Source organism: Solanum verrucosum, unplaced genomic scaffold, assembly GCF_900185275.1.
Source record: "Solanum verrucosum unplaced genomic scaffold, falcon-dt-bn FXZP01000235.1, whole genome shotgun sequence".
Lineage (NCBI taxonomy): Eukaryota > Viridiplantae > Streptophyta > Magnoliopsida > Solanales > Solanaceae > Solanum > Solanum verrucosum.
Genome location: NW_026019948.1, coordinates 2,585,605 through 2,591,317, shown reverse-complemented (window position 1 = coordinate 2,591,317; position 5,713 = coordinate 2,585,605).

The following is a 5,713-nucleotide window of genomic DNA, read 5'->3' as shown; positions in this document are numbered from 1 at the left end:
AAAAGAGAATAATGGCAAAGCAATATCCACCTTTAAAGCTTCATATCATCAATTAATAAAATTTAAAGGGAGTGAACCACAAATATTAATTTGGTCCAATTTTATTTGGGCACATTTTTTTTTTTTGTCCGCTAGGCAAGGTGTGCCTAGGGCTAGTTTTATTAATAAAATGAAAAGGATCTCAAAGAGAAGAGTACAAGCAAGGGGGATAGGCATTACCTTACTAATCTTAATGAGGTAACAAATTGATTATTTTAAGCACAATAACTAAAAAATATTCCGACAAAAAAAAAATCACCTTTTATCTTTCATAAATAAAATTGAAATTTTCATTGATCAAATCTTAAAAAGAATAAATTGAAACTGCATAAGAATAAATACTCATAGCACAAAAAGAAGAAGAAGAAGATAAAAGACGATATGTTTAGTAATTTATGTTTCAATTTGTTTATCCTAACTTGATTTGACAAATAAATCGAAGCCGAGAGGAAGTATACATTTTATACACTAAGTATTTAGATTTACTATAACTTAAGTATGGATATAATTCAGCCTGAACGAAGTAAATGATTGAAAAGAAAGCTTGATCATTATTTAATAACTTCTGCGTTTATAATCGTATCGCGGGTCAATCATTCACGAGATTAATCAAAATAGGTACTAGATCCTTAAATTATAATTAGGATGAGTCGCAAGTCGCAACACACTAGACTCAGACTCATAATTTATGAGAGAAAAATTGATCTGATTCTTCTAATATCTAGTTTGTCACGATCTAATTTTGGTTTTCTTTTTCCTTTGGAATTTTCGTAAAAACATTTTGAATACAAATTAACAACGTAACTACTCGATGACACAGTATATATGAAGTCAAGGTATGAAAAGATTGTGTTTTGACATATTCGTGTCAAATACGTTTGCTAGCGGTTCATTGACATTCATATAAACAATCATAATTAATCAAATTTGAAATCAATATTGACATAAATTTCAACCTTAAATAATACATAATTACAAAAAAAAAAGAAAAGAAAGTAGAATCAAAATACTTGTATCACATGTAATGCCAGATATGTGCAAAAACATGAGATTACAATGGGAACAAATTAAATTTTTTTTTTGGCCAAACAAATTTATCTTTCCCTAAAAGAATGAACCAATATCTCCTAGATAATTGCTATCGACACATTTAAAAGCTTATTAATTTATTTGTTTAATTTAAGGTATCGTTAGATTGTTGATACAATAAGTAAGCCAAGACTTACATATATTCAATTAGTAGCCACGTCCAATGCAATTTTAGTATGCGGATATTCGTTATAAGGAGGAGGAGGAGAATGAGCAAACTCTTTGCGACCTGCAAAGTTCCTTTCAACAACTTGGCTTGTTATTTGAGTACGAGCATTGGTGCCTGGGTTCGGAGTTGGTGGACGAACAGAATTCCATTGTAGAGATGGTAACAAAAGATATTTACCTCCCTTCAAAAAATCTACTTCTTCTTTTTCATGGTTATCGTTAAGAATTCGAGCAGCTTCATTTGATGTGATGCTAATTAGGAATATAAGAAGTAGCATTAGTATTATTCTACTTTGAGATTCCATGTTTGATTTTGATGAAATGAGAATACTATATGAAGGATATGTTTTTCTTAAGAGAGATCGATGTTTGTTAATATGCTTACGAAGAGAACATATGAGTGCTATTTAAACTCATGCAATAACGTGTTAGTAAGACTAGACCCTCATATATACTTTTTCTTTTACGTTTATGCAAGAGTTTTGACTGTTGACTATTTGGGTTCACTATTTTTTTTTTAATTGAATGAGTCACATACACTACGAGGAAGGGTAATACAACTAATAAGAAAGAGGAGAAAACAAAATATTAACTTAGACTCCCGCGAAGTAGGAGAGGACTGAGTCGGTATTCGTCTACGAGAGGCGCACTCATATGCCTTTCGAGGCGACATGGTCTAAGCCCGGTAAAAAAATGAAATAAAAAAAGATTATGATGTCAAAATCTTACGCCCTTCAACAAATGATTCAGGTTCATGAGAAGATTGAACTGAGATGAGGTAAGCTCGATCTTTTGTGTTTGGGAAATAGTGGGATCTACAGATGTAGTGGCTGGTGAACCGCTTCTTCTTCTTCCACGAAGATTCAGTCTTTTCAAAAGAAAGAACCGACCACATCGAAAATTTACGCAAGGTCTTCGAAAGGTTAAGAAAACATCAATTGAAGATGAACCCCGTTGCTTATAACCCGCATTTCTCTTGGTATACCCACTTGTGTGCCTCCTAATTCCGTGAAGTCCTTGGAGCATGTGCGATTTATTCAGGATCCTTGTCAAGAAAGAAGTTAGTCCCTTATTCTTTATTTTATGTTAAAAGGTCTGGACTCGAAGAGGGAGTCGATTCACGTATTTCACCATTTCATGGGTCCTTATCGCCTTTCCCTGAATACTGTCTAAATTTCGAGAAACAAAGACTTGGTACTTATATAAGAAATAATACTCGGATTTGACATAAGTTTATATTTTCATACAATAATATACCCCAAGTTATGTTATACTTGATAACGCTCAAATTACTCACTAAAATAATCAAATGAGTAAGCGTTTGTTAGCAATATAAATACCTAACAATAGAGTCGGGATCGAATCCCACAAGAATTCAGTAAGGAAATTAAGATGCAAACTAACTCATTGTAGCAAGTAGAACAAATCGGTGAATGATTCTTTTACCAAATTTAAGAGAAGAGTTTGAGATCAACTATCACAATTCAACTAAAAGCAGAGTTTAAATAAGTAAAAGACGATCTAGCGGAATCTCCTTTCGGTCTCATCAATGTGAAAATACAAATCATACCAATATAATATCTTATGAAATCTCTCTTTCGAGCAAATTTGATAGTTAGAAGCGAAACTACAATTTCTCTTTCGAGCAAACTATAGTAATCAAATCTAATTTGCAAGTATTAAGCTATTTACCCATTTCAATTAATTTCTTTATAGTATCAATCAATGATCTAAACTAGATTTGAGTTTCCAACCTTAGCCCATAAATTGAACTCATGCTAAATAGTTCAAATTCATGAATAAATAGCAGAAAAATAAATCAAGACACTAGACCCACTAAATTAGTTAACACCCAACACCCAACTCCATAATCACACCCCTAGAATTGGAGTTTTAGCCAAGCATATAAAAGAAAAGAAATTATACCAATTATATTTTCAGTCACCAAAGTGTTGATAATCAATAATAATCTTCAACACCCACTTTGAATTAAACCCTCAATTGTCAATTATAAAATTGTTTAAAACCCCAAAACCAAGAAAAATTCCAAAATTAATTTTCTAGAGATAAAACGATAAAACTAAAAGAGTTAAGATACATTTTCTCTCATTTGGAATATTTATAATTTCCACAAAAATTAGTCCGAAATTCCATGCACAACCTGATCGACGACATTAGTCGAGCTCACCTACTTGATCGGCGAATCGCCATCTTATTCTTCAGCTCACCCTTTCTTGGCTTCCGGCTTCATGCTTCAGGTGTTTGAATCTCAGTTGGCGAACTTGATTGAGTCAGCCTTTCAAGTTCGGCGAATCGCCGATTACCACCTTGTTCGCCTATTTTAGACTTCAGTTTGGTCCAGCCGTCTGCCACTTTAGGCGATGAGATTTTTACCTCGCCCAACTGCTTCGGCGAATCACCTTTACTTCGCTGACATGCCTTGAATATTTTTAGAAGTGAACTATGTCACTTTAGACGAGGTGCAAACCCATTGGGCGATCCGTCCACTGTATTAGGCAATCCTCAGCTGGGAGTTTTCACTCTTTTCAATGTTTTTGACCATTTTTTCATACATTCATCCTTGCCTTGTCTTTTAGCCTTTATAGCTGCAATACATCAAAATATCATCAGATTAGAACATAAATAGGCATTGAGGACGCTATTTGTTGAACTAAAAGGCCTCACATGAGTCCAAATCTTAGACTCATCAGTACTCCATAGCTTGTTAATTATTACAGAACTTATGTAGAGAGACACAAGTTTAGTTTCGAAATTCACAAGTACTTATGTCGTAAAACGCATAACAAAATATTTCGTACTGCCTAACTTAATATTCTTACAAAACTTACGTCGAGCGAGACAAAAATTCAGTTTCAAAAAGTTTTACCGTAAAAGGCATAACAAGATATGTCATACTACATAACTTAATTGCTACGAAATTTGAGCTAAACAAGGCAAAAGTTAAATTTCATAACTCAGGTAGTAAAAGGCATAACATAATTTAGACAAAACTTATGTGAGTGAGAGAAAAACATTTCTAAATTTATGTTGAATGAATTAGGTTAGAAAATAATTTTAATTGTGAATAGAAATTGGTTATTGGGCTATGTTGGAGATTATTTTCAAATGAGTTATATGATTATATGAGTCAAAAGTTAGCCTCATTAAATTATCTTGTATTCAAATCATAAAATTTTGGACGAGTCGAGTTGATATTTGAGCCATATTTGACACCCCTAAGAGAACATAATCTTCCTATCAATTTTGTGTTCAATTGTCGGAGTCCTTTTTCAAACCTCTAAAAAATGTACTTTCTACAACTATTAATGCCAAGAAAATAATCAATATTATAAAATATTGTAATAATGTAATATTTTATTTTAAATAAATATAGTTAATTATAAAATTTTCATACATCTTATTATAAATATTTTACGTAGTTTATAAATATATAAATTTAATTTTAAAAAATTTGAAGATTCCATGCATAAATTATCGATCAAACATAAATAGTTTGACTCTCGAAAAATAAAAAGCGTCACATAAATTGAGATAGAGGGAGTAGTATCTAGTAAAACTATTATTATACTTTATAATGGCTACATATAACATATCCAATAAAAAAAACTTTTAACAAAATTTCTCATGGATTAATTTAGACTAGATATCAACCTAAATTTTGATGAATGCTTAAATGAATTGAACTAAAATGAGAGTGAGTCAATAATCAACCTAAACTTGAACGGATTGAACGAATTATAATTTTATGGGCCAGCTTTGTCACCTCTAATAGATACACCGGAAGTCAAGGTACGTATAAAAAGATTGTGCTTTGACATATTCGTGTCAAATAAGTTGCTAGCATTTCCTTGAAATTAATTTTGATATAAATTTCAATCTTGAATAATACATAATTACAAAAAAAGAAGAGTAAATAAAAAAATTCAAAATACTTGTATCACCCCAAGTCGGCCCATATGAGCAAAACACGAGATTACAATGGGTACAAATATAATTTTTTGTCAAACAAATTAATGTTTCTCTGAAAGAATGAACCAATATGTCCTAGATTATTTCTATCGACACATTTAAAAGTTTATTAATATCTTTGTTTAATTTAAGTTATCGTTAGATTGTTAATATAATAGATTAGTCAGGACTTATTTATTCAATCCGTAGCCACGCCAAATGCAATTTTAGTAGGTGGGTATTCATTAGAAGGAGGAGGATGAGCAAAGTACTCTTTGTGACCTGCAAAGTTTCTTTGAGTCACTTGGGTTGTTATTTGATTAGGAACATTGGTGCCTGGATTCGGAGTTGGTGGACCAACAGGACGCCATTGTAGAGATTGTAACAAAAGATATTTTCCTCCCTTCAAAATATCCACTTCTCCTTTTTCATTGTTATATTTAAGAAT